General features: G+C 33.7%; 6 non-coding genes across 6 annotated transcripts; all 6 read left to right on the plus strand.

The window, feature by feature from the left end:
- The first annotated feature begins 990 nt into the window (after positions 1–990).
- Positions 991–1099, plus strand: TRNAL-CAA (transfer RNA leucine (anticodon CAA)). The gene is made up of 2 exons: positions 991–1028; positions 1054–1099. It is a non-coding gene; the product is annotated as a tRNA-Leu (tRNA).
- A 1044-nt stretch (positions 1100–2143) lies between these two features.
- TRNAL-CAA (transfer RNA leucine (anticodon CAA)) lies at positions 2144–2252 on the plus strand. Its single transcript has 2 exons — positions 2144–2181; positions 2207–2252. It is a non-coding gene; the product is annotated as a tRNA-Leu (tRNA).
- Positions 2253–4449: 2197 nt separating this feature from the next.
- Positions 4450–4558, plus strand: TRNAL-CAA (transfer RNA leucine (anticodon CAA)). Its single transcript has 2 exons — positions 4450–4487; positions 4513–4558. It is a non-coding gene; the product is annotated as a tRNA-Leu (tRNA).
- Positions 4559–5602: 1044 nt separating this feature from the next.
- On the plus strand, positions 5603–5711 carry TRNAL-CAA (transfer RNA leucine (anticodon CAA)). The gene is made up of 2 exons: positions 5603–5640; positions 5666–5711. It is a non-coding gene; the product is annotated as a tRNA-Leu (tRNA).
- Positions 5712–11366: 5655 nt separating this feature from the next.
- Positions 11367–11475, plus strand: TRNAL-CAA (transfer RNA leucine (anticodon CAA)). Its single transcript has 2 exons — positions 11367–11404; positions 11430–11475. It is a non-coding gene; the product is annotated as a tRNA-Leu (tRNA).
- Positions 11476–18284: 6809 nt separating this feature from the next.
- On the plus strand, positions 18285–18393 carry TRNAL-CAA (transfer RNA leucine (anticodon CAA)). The gene is made up of 2 exons: positions 18285–18322; positions 18348–18393. It is a non-coding gene; the product is annotated as a tRNA-Leu (tRNA).
- The last annotated feature ends 492 nt before the right edge of the window (positions 18394–18885 follow it).

Raw genomic sequence — 18885 nt, forward strand, 5'->3', positions numbered from 1 at the left:
GTATGCTCAGGACATCCACAGTCTTTCAATCTTTCCTCTCCCAGACATTGATATCTTGATCCCATTTATTTCTAAGCAATATGAAGCACAAAGATTGAATGAATTAAAGGGCATAGAAACTGTTAAAGACCTAAGAATTGATCGATTTTCCCATCTACATTCCAATCAAGATCAAATTACATTAGACTTAAATTAATTAAATTATTCTTAAATGATAAAGACACTATGATTAGTTTTAAAATTCAAACGTTCAGTTCATGTAGAAATTGACTGTTGAAATAATGTTTTACATAGAAACAGAATTTGATGGCAGATAAGAACCACTTGGCCCACGTAGTCTGCTCCTTTTCATGTATCCTTTAGGCAACTTCAACCCTATTTGCTCCTTACATTTCTCTTAAGGATATTCTTATGCCTATCCCAAGCGTGTTTAAATTGTTTCACCATTTAGCTTCAACAACATCGGATGGGAGGCTTTTCTATTTATCAACTACCCTTTCTGTGAAGTAATTTTTCTTCAAATTTCCTCTAAGTCTACCTCCCTCCAGTTTCAGTGCATGTCCTCGTGTTCTTGTACATCTCTTCCTTTGAAGAATAAGTATTGTTTGCACAACATTCTTTTAGTATTCAGTAATCTAAACATAAAACACAAGAATAATTGGCATCGAAATTATTTTAAGGCTCTTAGACTTTACATATAACGTGATATACAATTTACTTCTAAGACAAACTAATCTGTTCTGCTAGGATGAAGACCTTAGTAAAGGGTGGCAACAGTAATTTTGAAGGATAACACTTTAGCTTGAGCCATTTTTCCTAAATAATGTTATTTAAGAAACAGCTTTTAGAGGAAATGCATTAATCTAAGATCTTGATTTAATGACCCCTTTTTCAACAAGTCCAAATTATTTGTCAAAATCACAATCAAAAATATAAATAGTAAAATGATAAACCCTTACAGGAAGCAGGTTTGGATATACTGATGTGCTTGTCAGGATGGCCGAGCGGTCTAAGACACCAGACTCAAGATTCTTCTCTTCCAGTTAATGGGAATTCTGGTCTCTGTAAAGAGGCGTGGGTTCAAATCCCACTTCTGACAATATATTCATGCTCTTTGGTTATGTTTTACACTCAAAATGACTGACATTGAGAAGTATGCTCAAGACATCCACAGTCTTTCAATCTTTCCTCTCCCAGACATTTATATCTTGATCCCATTTATATCTAAGCAATATGAAGCACAATGATTGAATGAATTAAAGGGCATAGAAACTGTTAAAGACCTAAGAATTGATCGATTTTCCCATCTACGTTCCAATCAAGATCAAATTACATTAGACTTAAATTAATTAAATTATTCTTAAATGATAAAGACACTATGATTAGTTTTAAAATTCTAACGTTCAGTTCATGTAGAAATTGACTGTTGAAATAATGTTTTACATAGAAACAGAATTTGATGGCAGATAAGAACCACTTGGCCCACGTAGTCTGCTCCTTTTCATGTATCCTTTAGGCAACTTCAACCCTATTTGCTCCTTACATTTCTCTTAAGGATATTCTTATGCCTATCCCAAGCGTGTTTAAATTGTTTCACCATTTAGCTTCAACAACATCGGATGGGAGGCTTTTCTATTTATCAACTACCCTTTCTGTGAAGTAATTTTTCTTCAAATTTCCTCTAAGTCTACCTCCCTCCAGTTTCAGTGCATGTCCTCGTGTTCTTGTACATCTCTTCCTTTGAAGAATAAGTATTGTTTGCACAACATTCTTTTAGTATTCAGTAATCTAAACATAAAACACAAGAATAATTGGCATCAAAAGTATTTTAAGGCTCTTAGACTTTACATATAACGTGATATACAATTTAATTCTAAGACAAACTAATCTGTTCTGCTAGGATGAAGACCTTAGTAAAGGGTGGCAACAGTAATTTTGAAGGATAACACTTTAGCTTGAGCCATTTTTCCTAAATAATGTTATTTAAGAAACAGCTTTTAGAGGAAATGCATTAATCTAAGATCTTGATTTAATGACCCCTTTTTCAACAAGTCCAAATTATTTGTCAAAATCACAATCAAAAATATAAATAGTAAAATGATAAACCCTTACAGGAAGCAGGTTTGGACATACTGATGTGCTTGTCAGGATGGCCGAGCGGTCTAAGACACCAGACTCAAGATTCTACTCTTCCAGTTAATGGGAATTCTGGTCTCTGTAAAGAGGCGTGGGTTCAAATCCCACTTCTGACAATATATTCATGCTCTTTGGTTATGTTTTACACTCAAAATGACTGACATTGAGAAGTATGCTCAAGACATCCACAGTCTTTCAATCTTTCCTCTCCCAGACATTTATATCTTGATCCCATTTATTTCTAAGCAATATGAAGCACAATGATTGAATGAATTAAAGGGCATAGAAACTGTTAAAGACCTAAGAATTGATCGATTTTCCCTTCTACGTTCCAATCAAGATCAAATTACATTAGACTTAAATTAATTAAATTATTCTTAAATGATAAAGACACTATGATTAGTTTTAAAATTCTAACGTTCAGTTCATGTAGAAATTGACTGTTGAAATAATGTTTTACATAGAAACAGAATTTGATGGCAGATAAGAACCACTTGGCCCACGTAGTCTGCTCCTTTTCATGTATCCTTTAGGCAACTTCAACCCTATTTGCTCCTTACATTTCTCTTAAGGATATTCTTATGCCTATCCCAAGCGTGTTTAAATTGTTTCACCATTTAGCTTCAACAACATCGGATGGGAGGCTTTTCTATTTATCAACTACCCTTTCTGTGAAGTAATTTTTCTTCAAATTTCCTCTAAGTCTACCTCCCTCCAGTTTCAGTGCATGTCCTCGTGTTCTTGTACATCTCTTCCTTTGAAGAATAAGTATTGTTTGCACAACATTCTTTTAGTATTCAGTAATCTAAACATAAAACACAAGAATAATTGGCATCAAAAGTATTTTAAGGCTCTTAGACTTTACATATAACGTGATATACAATTTACTTCTAAGACAAACTAATCTGTTCTGCTAGGATGAAGACCTTAGTAAAGGGTGGCAACAGTAATTTTGAAGGATAACACTTTAGCTTGAGCCATTTTTCCTAAATAATGTTATTTAAGAAACAACTTATAGAGGAAATGCATTAATCTAAGATCTTGATTTAATGACCCCTTTTTCAACAAGGCCAAATTATTTGTCAAAATCACAATCAAAAATATAAATAGTAAAATGATAAACCCTAACAGGAAGCAGGTTTGGACATACTGATGTGCTTGTCAGGATGGCCAAGCGGTCTAAGACACCAGACTCAAGATTCTACTCTTCCAGTTAATGGTAATTCTGGTTTCTGTAAAGAGGCGTAGGTTCAAATCCCACTACTGACAATATATTCATGCTCTTTGGTTATGTTTTACACTCAAAATGACCGACATTGAGAAGTATGCTCAGGACATCCACAGTCTTTCAATCTTTCCTCTCCCAGACATTGATATCTTGATCCCATTTATTTCTAAGCAATATGAAGCACAATGATTGAATGAATTAAAGGGCATAGAAACTGTTAAAGACCTAAGAATTGATCGATTTTCCCATCTACATTCCAATCAAGATCAAATTACATTAGACTTAAATTAATTAAATTATTCTTAAATGATAAAGACAATATGATTAGTTTTAAAATTCTAAAGTTCAGTTCATGTAGAAATTGGCTATTGAAATAATGTATTACATAGAAACAGAATTTGATGGCAGATAAGAACCACTTGGTCCATGTAGTCTGCTCCTTTTCATGTATCCTTTAGGCAACTTCAACCCTATTTGCTCCTTACATTTCTCTTAAGGATATTCTTATGCCTATCCGAAGCGTGTTTAAATTGTTTCACCGTTTAGCTTCAACAACATTGGATGGGAGGCTTTTCTATTTATCAACTACCCTTTCTGTGAAGTAATTTTTCTTCAAATTTTCTCTAAGTCTACCTCCCTCCAGTTTCAGTGCATGTCCTCGTGTTCTTGTACATCTCTTCCTTTGAAGAATAAGTATTGTTTGCACAACATTCTTTTAGTATTCAGTAATCTAAACATAAAACACAAGAATAATTGGCATCGAAATTATTTTAAGGCTCTTAGACTTTACATATAACGTGATATACAATTTACTTCTAAGACAAACTAATCTGTTCTGCTAGGAAGAAGACCTTAGTAAAGGGTGGCAACAGTAATTTTGAAGGATAACACTTTAGCTTGAGCCATTTTTCCTAAATAATGTTATTTAAGAAACAGCTTTTAGAGGAAATGCATTAATCTAAGATCTTGATTTAATGACCCCTTTTTCAACAAGTCCAAATTATTTGTCAAAATCACAATCAAAAATATAAATAGTAAAATGATAAACCCTTACAGGAAGCAGGTTTGGATATACTGATGTGCTTGTCAGGATGGCCGAGCGGTCTAAGACACCAGACTCAAGATTCTACTCTTCCAGTTAATGGGAATTCTGGTCTCTGTAAAGAGGCGTGGGTTCAAATCCCACTTCTGACAATATATTCATGCTCTTTGGTTATGTTTTACACTCAAAATGACTGACATTGAGAAGTATGCTCAAGACATCCACAGTCTTTCAATCTTTCCTCTCCCAGACATTTATATCTTGATCCCATTTATTTCTAAGCAATATGAAGCACAATGATTGAATGAATTAAAGGGCATAGAAACTGTTAAAGACCTAAGAATTGATCGATTTTCCCATCTACGTTCCAATCAAGATCAAATTACATTAGACTTAAATTAATTAAATTATTCTTAAATGATAAAGACACTATGATTAGTTTTAAAATTCTAACGTTCAGTTCATGTAGAAATTGACTGTTGAAATAATGTTTTACATAGAAACAGAATTTGATGGCAGATAAGAACCACTTGGCCCACGTAGTCTGCTCCTTTTCATGTATCCTTTAGGCAACTTCAACCCTATTTGCTCCTTACATTTCTCTTAAGGATATTCTTATGCCTATCCCAAGCGTGTTTAAATTGTTTCACCATTTAGCTTCAACAACATCGGATGGGAGGCTTTTCTATTTATCAACTACCCTTTCTGTGAAGTAATTTTTCTTCAAATTTCCTCTAAGTCTACCTCCCTCCAGTTTCAGTGCATGTCCTCGTGTTCTTGTACATCTCTTCCTTTGAAGAATAAGTATTGTTTGCACAACATTCTTTTAGTATTCAGTAATCTAAACATAAAACACAAGAATAATTGGCATCAAAAGTATTTTAAGGCTCTTAGACTTTACATATAACGTGATATACAATTTAATTCTAAGACAAACTAATCTGTTCTGCTAGGATGAAGACCTTAGTAAAGGGTGGCAACAGTAATTTTGAAGGATAACACTTTAGCTTGAGCCATTTTTCCTAAATAATGTTATTTAAGAAACAGCTTTTAGAGGAAATGCATTAATCTAAGATCTTGATTTAATGACCCCTTTTTCAACAAGGCCAAATTATTTGTCAAAATCACAATCAAAAATATAAATAGTAAAATGATAAACCCTTACAGGAAGCAGGTTTGGATATACTGATGTGCTTGTCAGGATGGCCGAGCGGTCTAAGACACCAGACTCAAGATTCTACTCTTCCAGTTAATGGGAATTCTGGTCTCTGTAAAGAGGCGTGGGTTCAAATCCCACTTCTGACAATATATTCATGCTCTTTGGTTATGTTTTACACTCAAAATGACTGACATTGAGAAGTATGCTCAAGACATCCACAGTCTTTCAATCTTTCCTCTCCCAGACATTTATATCTTGATCCCATTTATTTCTAAGCAATATGAAGCACAATGATTGAATGAATTAAAGGGCATAGAAACTGTTAAAGACCTAAGAATTGATCGATTTTCCCATCTACGTTCCAATCAAGATCAAATTACATTAGACTTAAATTAATTAAATTATTCTTAAATGATAAAGACACTATGATTAGTTTTAAAATTCTAACGTTCAGTTCATGTAGAAATTGACTGTTGAAATAATGTTTTACATAGAAACAGAATTTGATGGCAGATAAGAACCACTTGGCCCACGTAGTCTGCTCCTTTTCATGTATCCTTTAGGCAACTTCAACCCTATTTGCTCCTTACATTTCTCTTAAGGATATTCTTATGCCTATCCCAAGCGTGTTTAAATTGTTTCACCATTTAGCTTCAACAACATCGGATGGGAGGCTTTTCTATTTATCAACTACCCTTTCTGTGAAGTAATTTTTCTTCAAATTTCCTCTAAGTCTACCTCCCTCCAGTTTCAGTGCATGTCCTCGTGTTCTTGTACATCTCTTCCTTTGAAGAATAAGTATTGTTTGCACAACATTCTTTTAGTATTCAGTAATCTAAACATAAAACACAAGAATAATTGGCATCAAAAGTATTTTAAGGCTCTTAGACTTTACATATAACGTGATATACAATTTAATTCTAAGACAAACTAATCTGTTCTGCTAGGATGAAGACCTTAGTAAAGGGTGGCAACAGTAATTTTGAAGGATAACACTTTAGCTTGAGCCATTTTTCCTAAATAATGTTATTTAAGAAACAGCTTTTAGAGGAAATGCATTAATCTAAGATCTTGATTTAATGACCCCTTTTTCAACAAGGCCAAATTATTTGTCAAAATCACAATCAAAAATATAAATAGTAAAATGATAAACCCTAACAGGAAGCAGGTTTGGACATACTGATGTGCTTGTCAGGATGGCCAAGCGGTCTAAGACACCAGACTCAAGATTCTACTCTTCCAGTTAATGGTAATTCTGGTCTCTGTAAAGAGGCGTAGGTTCAAATCCCACTACTGACAATATATTCATGCTCTTTGGTTATGTTTTACACTCAAAATGACCGACATTGAGAAGTATGCTCAGGACATCCACAGTCTTTCAATCTTTCCTCTCCCAGACATTGATATCTTGATCCCATTTATTTCTAAGCAATATGAAGCACAATGATTGAATGAATTAAAGGGCATAGAAACTGTTAAAGACCTAAGAATTGATCGATTTTCCCATCTACATTCCAATCAAGATCAAATTACATTAGACTTAAATTAATTAAATTATTCTTAAATGATAAAGACAATATGATTAGTTTTAAAATTCTAAAGTTCAGTTCATGTAGAAATTGGCTATTGAAATAATGTATTACATAGAAACAGAATTTGATGGCAGATACGAACCACTTGGTCCATGTAGTCTGCTCCTTTTCATGTATCCTTTAGGCAACTTCAACCCTATTTGCTCCTTACATTTCTCTTAAGGATATTCTTATGCCTATCCGAAGCGTGTTTAAATTGTTTCACCGTTTAGCTTCAACAACATTGGATGGGAGGCTTTTCTATTTATCAACTACCCTTTCTGTGAAGTAATTTTTCTTCAAATTTTCTCTAAGTCTACCTCCCTCCAGTTTCAGTGCATGTCCTCGTGTTCTTGTACATCTCTTCCTTTGAAGAATAAGTATTGTTTGCACAACATTCTTTTAGTATTCAGTAATCTAAACATAAAACACAAGAACAAATGGCATCAAAAGTATTTTAAGGCTCTTAGACTTTACATATAACGTGATATACAATTTACTTCTAGGACAAACTAATCTGTTCTGCTAGGATGAAGACCTTAGTAAAGGGTGGCAACAGTAATTTTGAAGGATAACACTTTAGCTTGAGCCATTTTTTCTAAATAATGTTATTTAAGAAACAGCTTTTAGAGGAAATGCATTAATCTAAGATCTTGATTTAATGACCCATTTTCAACAAGGCCAAATTATTTGTCAAAATCACAATCAAAAATATAAATAGTAAAATGATAAACCCTAACAGGAAGCAGGTTTGGACATACTGATGTGCTTGTCAGGATGGCCAAGCGGTCTAAGACACCAGACTCAAGATTCTACTCTTCCAGTTAATGGTAATTCTGGTCTCTGTAAAGAGGCGTAGGTTCAAATCCCACTACTGACAATATATTCATGCTCTTTGGTTATGTTTTACACTCAAAATGACCGACATTGAGAAGTATGCTCAGGACATCCACAGTCTTTCAATCTTTCCTCTCCCAGACATTGATATCTTGATCCCATTTATTTCTAAGCAATATGAAGCACAATGATTGAATGAATTAAAGGGCATAGAAACTGTTAAAGACCTAAGAATTGATCGATTTTCCCATCTACGTTCCAATCAAGATCAAATTACATTAGACTTAAATTAATTAAATTATTCTTAAATGATAAAGACACTATGATTAGTTTTAAAATTCTAACGTTCAGTTCATGTAGAAATTGACTGTTGAAATAATGTTTTACATAGAAACAGAATTTGATGGCAGATAAGAACCACTTGGCCCACGTAGTCTGCTCCTTTTCATGTATCCTTTAGGCAACTTCAACCCTATTTGCTCCTTACATTTCTCTTAAGGATATTCTTATGCCTATCCCAAGCGTGTTTAAATTGTTTCACCATTTAGCTTCAACAACATCGGATGGGAGGCTTTTCTATTTATCAACTACCCTTTCTGTGAAGTAATTTTTCTTCAAATTTCCTCTAAGTCTACCTCCCTCCAGTTTCAGTGCATGTCCTCGTGTTCTTGTACATCTCTTCCTTTGAAGAATAAGTATTGTTTGCACAACATTCTTTTAGTATTCAGTAATCTAAACATAAAACACAAGAATAATTGGCATCAAAAGTATTTTAAGGCTCTTAGACTTTACATATAACGTGATATACAATTTAATTCTAAGACAAACTAATCTGTTCTGCTAGGATGAAGACCTTAGTAAAGGGTGGCAACAGTAATTTTGAAGGATAACACTTTAGCTTGAGCCATTTTTCCTAAATAATGTTATTTAAGAAACAGCTTTTAGAGGAAATGCATTAATCTAAGATCTTGATTTAATGACCCCTTTTTCAACAAGGCCAAATTATTTGTCAAAATCACAATCAAAAATATAAATAGTAAAATGATAAACCCTTACAGGAAGCAGGTTTGGATATACTGATGTGCTTGTCAGGATGGCCGAGCGGTCTAAGACACCAACCTCAAGATTCTACTCTTCCAGTTAATGGGAATTCTGGTCTCTGTAAAGAGGCGTGGGTTCAAATCCCACTTCTGACAATATATTCATGCTCTTTGGTTATGTTTTACACTCAAAATGACTGACATTGAGAAGTATGCTCAAGACATCCACAGTCTTTCAATCTTTCCTCTCCCAGACATTTATATCTTGATCCCATTTATTTCTAAGCAATATGAAGCACAATGATTGAATGAATTAAAGGGCATAGAAACTGTTAAAGACCTAAGAATTGATCGATTTTCCCATCTACGTTCCAATCAAGATCAAATTACATTAGACTTAAATTAATTAAATTATTCTTAAATGATAAAGACACTATGATTAGTTTTAAAATTCTAACGTTCAGTTCATGTAGAAATTGACTGTTGAAATAATGTTTTACATAGAAACAGAATTTGATGGCAGATAAGAACCACTTGGCCCACGTAGTCTGCTCCTTTTCATGTATCCTTTAGGCAACTTCAACCCTATTTGCTCCTTACATTTCTCTTAAGGATATTCTTATGCCTATCCCAAGCGAGTTTAAATTGTTTCACCATTTAGCTTCAACAACATCGGATGGGAGGCTTTTCTATTTATCAACTACCCTTTCTGTGAAGTAATTTTTCTTCAAATTTCCTCTAAGTCTACCTCCCTCCAGTTTCAGTGCATGTCCTCGTGTTCTTGTACATCTCTTCCTTTGAAGAATAAGTATTGTTTGCACAACATTCTTTTAGTATTCAGTAATCTAAACATAAAACACAAGAATAATTGGCATCAAAAGTATTTTAAGGCTCTTAGACTTTACATATAACGTGATATACAATTTAATTCTAAGACAAACTAATCTGTTCTGCTAGGATGAAGACCTTAGTAAAGGGTGGCAACAGTAATTTTGAAGGATAACACTTTAGCTTGAGCCATTTTTCCTAAATAATGTTATTTAAGAAACAGCTTTTAGAGGAAATGCATTAATCTAAGATCTTGATTTAATGACCCCTTTTTCAACAAGGCCAAATTATTTGTCAAAATCACAATCAAAAATATAAATAGTAAAATGATAAACCCTAACAGGAAGCAGGTTTGGACATACTGATGTGCTTGTCAGGATGGCCAAGCGGTCTAAGACACCAGACTCAAGATTCTACTCTTCCAGTTAATGGTAATTCTGGTCTCTGTAAAGAGGCGTAGGTTCAAATCCCACTACTGACAAAATATTCATGCTCTTTGGTTGTGTTTTACACTCAAAATGACCGACATTGAGAAGTATGCTCAGGACATCCACAGTCTTTCAATCTTTCCTCTCCCAGACATTGATATCTTGATCCCATTTATTTCTAAGCAATATGAAGCACAATGATTGAATGAATTAAAGGGCATAGAAACTGTTAAAGACCTAAGAATTGATCGATTTTCCCATCTACATTCCAATCAAGATCAAATTACATTAGACTTAAATTAATTAAATTATTCTTAAATGATAAAGACAATATGATTAGTTTTAAAATTCTAAAGTTCAGTTCATGTAGAAATTGGCTATTGAAATAATGTATTACATAGAAACAGAATTTGATGGCAGATACGAACCACTTGGTCCATGTAGTCTGCTCCTTTTCATGTATCCTTTAGGCAACTTCAACCCTATTTGCTCCTTACATTCCTCTTAAGGATATTCTTATGCCTATCCGAAGCGTGTTTAAATTGTTTCACCGTTTAGCTTCAACAACATTGGATGGGAGGCTTTTCTATTTATCAACTACCCTTTCTGTGAAGTAATTTTTCTTCAAATTTTCTCTAAGTCTACCTCCCTCCAGTTTCAGTGCATGTCCTCGTGTTCTTGTACATCTCTTCCTTTGAAGAATAAGTATTGTTTGCACAACATTCTTTTAGTATTCAGTAATCTAAACATAAAACACAAGAATAATTGGCATCGAAATTATTTTAAGGCTCTTAGACTTTACATATAACGTGATATACAATTTACTTCTAAGACAAACTAATCTGTTCTGCTAGGATGAAGACCTTAGTAAAGGGTGGCAACAGTAATTTTGAAGGATAACACTTTAGCTTGAGCCATTTTTCCTAAATAATGTTATTTAAGAAACAGCTTTTAGAGGAAATGCATTAATCTAAGATCTTGATTTAATGACCCCTTTTTCAACAAGTCCAAATTATTTGTCAAAATCACAATCAAAAATATAAATAGTAAAATGATAAACCCTTACAGGAAGTAGGTTTGGATATACTGATGTGCTTGTCAGGATGGCCGAGCGGTCTAAGACACCAGACTCAAGATTCTACTCTTCCAGTTAATGGGAATTCTGGTCTCTGTAAAGAGGCGTGGGTTCAAATCCCACTTCTGACAATATATTCATGCTCTTTGGTTATGTTTTACACTCAAAATGACTGACATTGAGAAGTATGCTCAAGACATCCACAGTCTTTCAATCTTTCCTCTCCCAGACATTTATATCTTGATCCCATTTATTTCTAAGCAATATGAAGCACAATGATTGAATGAATTAAAGGGCATAGAAACTGTTAAAGACCTAAGAATTGATCGATTTTCCCATCTACGTTCCAATCAAGATCAAATTACATTAGACTTAAATTAATTAAATTATTCTTAAATGATAAAGACACTATGATTAGTTTTAAAATTCTAACGTTCAGTTCATGTAGAAATTGACTGTTGAAATAATGTTTTACATAGAAACAGAATTTGATGGCAGATAAAAACCACTTGGCCCACGTAGTCTGCTCCTTTTCATGTATCCTTTAGGCAACTTCAACCCTATTTGCTCCTTACATTTCTCTTAAGGATATTCTTATGCCTATCCCAAGCGTGTTTAAATTGTTTCACCATTTAGCTTCAACAACATCGGATGGGAGGCTTTTCTATTTATCAACTACCCTTTCTGTGAAGTAATTTTTCTTCAAATTTCCTCTAAGTCTACCTCCCTCCAGTTTCAGTGCATGTCCTCGTGTTCTTGTACATCTCTTCCTTTGAAGAATAAGTATTGTTTGCACAACATTCTTTTAGTATTCAGTAATCTAAACATAAAACACAAGAACAAATGGCATCAAAAGTATTTTAAGGCTCTTAGACTTTACATATAACGTGATATACAATTTACTTCTAGGACAAACTAATCTGTTCTGCTAGGATGAAGACCTTAGTAAAGGGTGGCAACAGTAATTTTGAAGGATAACACTTTAGCTTGAGCCATTTTTTCTAAATAATGTTATTTAAGAAACAGCTTTTAGAGGAAATGCATTAATCTAAGATCTTGATTTAATGACCCCTTTTTCAACAAGGCCAAATTATTTGTCAAAATCACAATCAAAAATATAAATAGTAAAATGATAAACCCTAACAGGAAGCAGGTTTGGACATACTGATGTGCTTGTCAGGATGGCCAAGCGGTCTAAGACACCAGACTCAAGATTCTACTCTTCCAGTTAATGGTAATTCTGGTCTCTGTAAAGAGGCGTAGGTTCAAATCCCACTACTGACAATATATTCATGCTCTTTGGTTATGTTTTACACTCAAAATGACCGACATTGAGAAGTATGCTCAGGACATCCACAGTCTTTCAATCTTTCCTCTCCCAGACATTGATATCTTGATCCCATTTATTTCTAAGCAATATGAAGCACAATGATTGAATGAATTAAAGGGCATAGAAACTGTTAAAGACCTAAGAATTGATCGATTTTCCCATCTACATTCCAATCAAGATCAAATTACATTAGACTTAAATTAATTAAATTATTCTTAAATGATAAAGACACTATGATTAGTATTAAAATTCTAAAGTTCAGTTCATGTAGAAATTGACTGTTGAAATAATGTTTTACATAGAAACAGAATTTGATGGCAGATAAGAACCACTTGGCCCACGTAGTCTGCTCCTTTTCATGTATCCTTTAGGCAACTTCAACCCTATTTGCTCCTTACATTTCTCTTAAGGATATTCTTATGCCGATCCCAAGCGTGTTTAAATTGTTTCACCATTTAGCTTCAACAACATCGGATGGGAGGCTTTTCTATTTATCAACTACCCTTTCTGTGAAGTAATTTTTCTTCAAAATTCCTCTAAGTCTACCTCCCTCCAGTTTCAGTGCATGTCCTCATGTTCTTGTACATCTCTTCCTTTGAAGAATAAGTATTGTTTGCACAACATTCTTTTAGTATTCAGTAATCTAAACATAAAACACAAGAATAATTGGCATCGAAAGTATTTTAAGGCTCTTAGACTTTACATATAATGTGATATACAATTTACTTCTAAGACAAACTAATCTGTTCTGCTAGGATGAAGACCTTAGTAAAGGGTGGCAACAGTAATTTTGAAGGATAACACTTTAGCTTGAGCCATTTTTCCTAAATAATGTTATTTAAGAAACAGCTTTTAGAGGAAATGCATTAATCGAAGATCTTGATTTAATGAACCCTTTTTCAAAAAGTCAAAATTATTTGTCAAAATCACAATCAAAAATATAAATAGTAAAATGATAAACCCTAACAGGCAGCAGGTTTGGAAATACTGATGTGCTTGTCAGGATGGCCGAGCGGTCTGAGGCGCCAGACTCAAGGTTCTACTCTTCCAGTTAATGGTAATTCTGGTCTCTGTAAAGAGGTGTAGGTTCAAATCCCACTACTGACAATATATTCATGCTCTTTGGTTATGTTTTACACTCAAAATGACCGACATTGAGAAGTATGCTCAGAACATCCACAGTCTTTCAATCTTTCCTCTCCCAGACATTGATATCTTGATCCCATTTATTTCTAAGCAATATGAAGCACAATGATTGAATGAATTAAAGGGCATAGAAACTGTTAAAGACCTAAGAATTGATCGATTTTCCCATCTACATTCCAATCAAGATCAAATTACATTAGACTTAAATTAATTAAATTATTCTTAAATGATAAAGACACTATGATTAGTATTAAAATTCTAAAGTTCAGTTCATGTAGAAATTGACTGTTGAAATAATGTTTTACATAGAAACAGAATTTGATGGCAGATAAGAACCACTTGGCCCACGTAGTCTGCTCCTTTTCATGTATCCTTTAGGCAACTTCAACCCTATTTGCTCCTTACATTTCTCTTAAGGATATTCTTATGCCGATCCCAAGCGTGTTTAAATTGTTTCACCATTTAGCTTCAACAACATCGGATGGGAGGCTTTTCTATTTATCAACTACCCTTTCTGTGAAGTAATTTTTCTTCAAAATTCCTCTAAGTCTACCTCCCTCCAGTTTCAGTGCATGTCCTCATGTTCTTGTACATCTCTTCCTTTGAAGAATAAGTATTGTTTGCACAACATTCTTTTAGTATTCAGTAATCTAAACATAAAACACAAGAATAATTGGCATCGAAAGTATTTTAAGGCTCTTAGACTTTACATATAATGTGATATACAATTTACTTCTAAAACAAACTAATCTGTTCTGCTAGGATGAAGACCTTAGTAAAGGGTGGCAACAGTAATTTTGAAGGATAACACTTTAGCTTGAGCCATTTTTCCTAAATAATGTTATTTAAGAAACAGCTTTTAGAGGAAATGCATTAATCGAAGATCTTGATTTAATGAACCCTTTTTCAAAAAGTCAAAATTATTTGTCAAAATCACAATCAAAAATATAAATAGTAAAATGATAAACCCTAACAGGCAGCAGGTTTGGAAATACTGATGTGCTTGTCAGGATGGCCGAGCGGTCTGAGGCGCCAGACTCAAGGTTCTACTCTTCCAGTTAATGGTAATTCTGGTCTCTGTAAAGAGGTGTAGGTTCAAATCCCACTACTGACAATATATTCATGCTCTTTGGTTATGTTTTACACTCAAAATGACCGACATTGAGAAGTATGCTCAGAACATCCACAGTCTTTCAATCTTTCCTCTCCCAGACATTTATATCTTGATCCCATTTATTTCTAAGCAATATGAAGCACAATGATTGAATGAATTAAAGGGCATGGAAACTGTTAAAGACCTAAGAATTGATCGATTTTCCCATCTACGTTGCAATCAAGATCAAATTACATTAGACTTAAATTAATTAAATTATTCTTAAATGATAAAGACACTATGATTAGTTTTAAAATTCTAAAGTTCAGTTCATGTAGAAATTGGCTATTGAAATAATGTATTACATAGAAACAGAATTTGATGGCAGATAAGAACCACTTGGTCCATGTAGTCTGCTCCTTTTCATGTATCCTTTAGGCAACTTCAACCCTATTTGCTCCTTACATTTCTCTTAAGGATATTCTTATGCCTATCCAAAGCGTGTTTAAATTGTTTCACCGTTTAGCTTCAACAACATTGGATGGGAGGCTTTTCTATTTATCAACTACCCTTTCTGTGAAGTAATTTTTCTTCAAATTTTCTCTAAGTCTACCTCCCTCCAGTTTCAGTGCATGTCCTCGTGTTCTTGTACATCTCTTCCTTTGAAGAATAAGTATTGTTTGCACAACATTCTTTTAGTATTCAGTAATCTAAACATAAAACACAACAATAATTGACATCGAAAGTATTTTAAGGCTCTTAGACTTTACATATAACGTGATATACAATTTACTTCTAAGACAAACTAATCTGTTCTGCTAGGATGAAGACCTTAGTAAAGGGTGGCAACAGTAATTTTGAAGGATAACACTTTAGCTTGAGCCATTTTTCCTAAATAATGTTATTTAAGAAACAGCTTTTAGAGGAAATGCATTAATCTAAGATCTTGATTTAATGACCCCTTTTTCAACAAGTCCAAATTATTTGTCAAAATCACAATCAAAAATATAAATAGTAAAATGATAAACCCTTACAGGAAGCAGGTTTGGATATACTGATGTGCTTGTCAGGATGGCCGAGCGGTCTAAGAAACCAGACTCAAGATTCTACTCTTCCAGTTAATGGGAATTCTGGTCTCTGTAAAGAGGCGTGGGTTCAAATCCCACTTCTGACAATATATTCATGCTCTTTGGTTATGTTTTACACTCAAAATGACTGACATTGAGAAGTATGCTCAAGACATCCACAGTCTTTCAATCTTTCCTCTCCCAGACATTTATATCTTGATCCCATTTATTTCTAAGCAATATGAAGCACAATGATTGAATGAATTAAAGGGCATGGAAACTGTTAAAGACCTAAGAATTGATCGATTTTCCCATCTACGTTGCAATCAAGATCAAATTACATTAGACTTAAATTAATTAAATTATTCTTAAATGATAAAGACACTATGATTAGTTTTAAAATTCTAACGTTCAGTTCATGTAGAAATTGACTGTTGAAATAATGTTTTACATAGAAACAGAATTTGATGGCAGATAAGAACCACTTGGCCCACATAGTCTGCTCCTTTTCATGTATCCTTTAGGCAACTTCAACCCTATTTGCTCCTTACATTTCTCTTAAGGATATTCTTATGCCTATCCCAAGCGTGTTTAAATTGTTTCACCATTTAGCTTCAACAACATCGGATGGGAGGCTTTTCTATTTATCAACTACGCTTTCTGTGAAGTAATTTTTCTTCAAATTTCCTCTAAGTCTACCTCCCTCCAGTTTCAGTGCATGTCCTCGTGTTCTTGTACATCTCTTCCTTTGAAGAATAAGTATTGTTTGCACAACATTCTTTTAGTATTCAGTAATCTAAACATAAAACACAAGAATAATTGGCATCGAAAGTATTTTAAGGCTCTTAGACTTAACATATAACGTGATATACAATTTACTTCTAAGACAAACTAATCTGTTCTGCTAGGATGAAGACCTTAGTAAAGGGTGGCAACAGTAATTTTGAAGGATAACACTTTAGCTTGAGCCATTTTTCCTAAATAATGTTATTTAAGAAACAGCTTTTAGAGGAAATGCATTAATCTAAGATCTTGATTTAATGACCCCTTTTTCAACAAGGCCAAATTATTTGTCAAAATCATAATCAAAAATATAAATAGTAAAATGATAAACCCTAACAGGAAGCAGGTTTGGACATACTGATGTGCTTGTCAGGATGGCCAAGCGGTCTAAGACACCAGACTCAAGATTCTACTCTTCCAGTTAATGGTAATTCTGGTCTCTGTAAAGAGGCGTAGGTTCAAATCCCACTACTGACAATATATTCATGCTCTTTGGTTGTGTTTTACACTCAAAATGACCGACATTGAGAAGTATGCTCAGGACATCCACAGTCTTTCAATCTTTCCTCTCCCAGACATTGATATCTTGATCCCATTTATTTCTAAGCAATATGAAGCACAATGATTGAATGAATTAAAGGGCATAGAAACTGTTAAAGACCTAAGAATTGATCGATTTTCCCATCTACATTCCAATCAAGATCAAATTACATTAGACTTAAATTAATTAAATTATTCTTAAATGATAAAGACAATATGATTAGTTTTAAAATTCTAAAGTTCAGTTCATGTAGAAATTGGCTATTGAAATAATGTATTACATAGAAACAGAATTTGATGGCAGATACGAACCACTTGGTCCATGTAGTCTGCTCCTTTTCATGTATCCTTTAGGCAACTTCAACCCTATTTGCTCCTTACATTTCTCTTAAGGATATTCTTATGCCTATCCGAAGCGTGTTTAAATTGTTTCACCGTTTAGCTTCAACAACATTGGATGGGAGGCTTTTCTATTTATCAACTACCCTTTCTGTGAAGTAATTTTTCTTCAAATTTTCTCTAAGTCTACCTCCCTCCAGTTTCAGTGCATGTCCTCGTGTTCTTGTACATCTCTTCCTTTGAAGAATAAGTATTGTTTGCACAACATTCTTTTAGTATTCAGTAATCTAAACATAAAACACAAGAATAATTGGCATCGAAATTATTTTAAGGCTCTTAGACTTTACATATAACGTGATATACAATTTACTTCTAAGACAAACTAATCTGTTCTGCTAGGAAGAAGACCTTAGTAAAGGGTGGCAACAGTAATTTTGAAGGATAACACTTTAGCTTGAGCCATTTTTCCTAAATAATGTTATTTAAGAAACAGCTTTTAGAGGAAATGCATTAATCTAAGATCTTGATTTAATGACCCCTTTTTCAACAAGTCCAAATTATTTGTCAAAATCACAATCAAAAATATAAATAGTAAAATGATAAACCCTTACAGGAAGCAGGTTTGGATATACTGATGTGCTTGTCAGGATGGCCGAGCGGTCTAAGACACCAGACTCAAGATTCTACTCTTCCAGTTAATGGGAATTCTGGTCTCTGTAAAGAGGCGTGGGTTCAAATCCCACTTCTGACAATATATTCATGCTCTTTGGTTATGTTTTACACTCAAAATGACTGACATTGAGAAGTATGCTCAAGACATCCACAGTCTTTCAATCTTTCCTCTCCCAGACATTTATATCTTGATCCCATTTATTTCTAAGCAATATGAAGCACAATGATTGAATGAATTAAAGGGCATAGAAACTGTTAAAGACCTAAGAATTGATCGATTTTCCCATCTACGTTCCAATCAAGATCAAATTACATTAGACTTAAATTAATTAAATTATTCTTAAATGATAAAGACACTATGATTAGTTTTAAAATTCTAACGTTCAGTTCATGTAGAAATTGACTGTTGAAATAATGTTTTACATAGAAACAGAATTTGATGGCAGATAAGAACCACTTGGCCCACGTAGTCTGCTCCTTTTCATGTATCCTTTAGGCAACTTCAACCCTATTTGCTCCTTACATTTCTCTTAAGGATATTCTTATGCCTATCCCAAGCGTGTTTAAATTG

The sequence above is a fragment of the Taudactylus pleione genome, unplaced genomic scaffold (assembly GCF_031769625.1).
Source record: "Taudactylus pleione unplaced genomic scaffold, aTauple2 ptg000612l, whole genome shotgun sequence".
NCBI classification, from domain to species: Eukaryota; Metazoa; Chordata; class Amphibia; order Anura; family Myobatrachidae; genus Taudactylus; species Taudactylus pleione.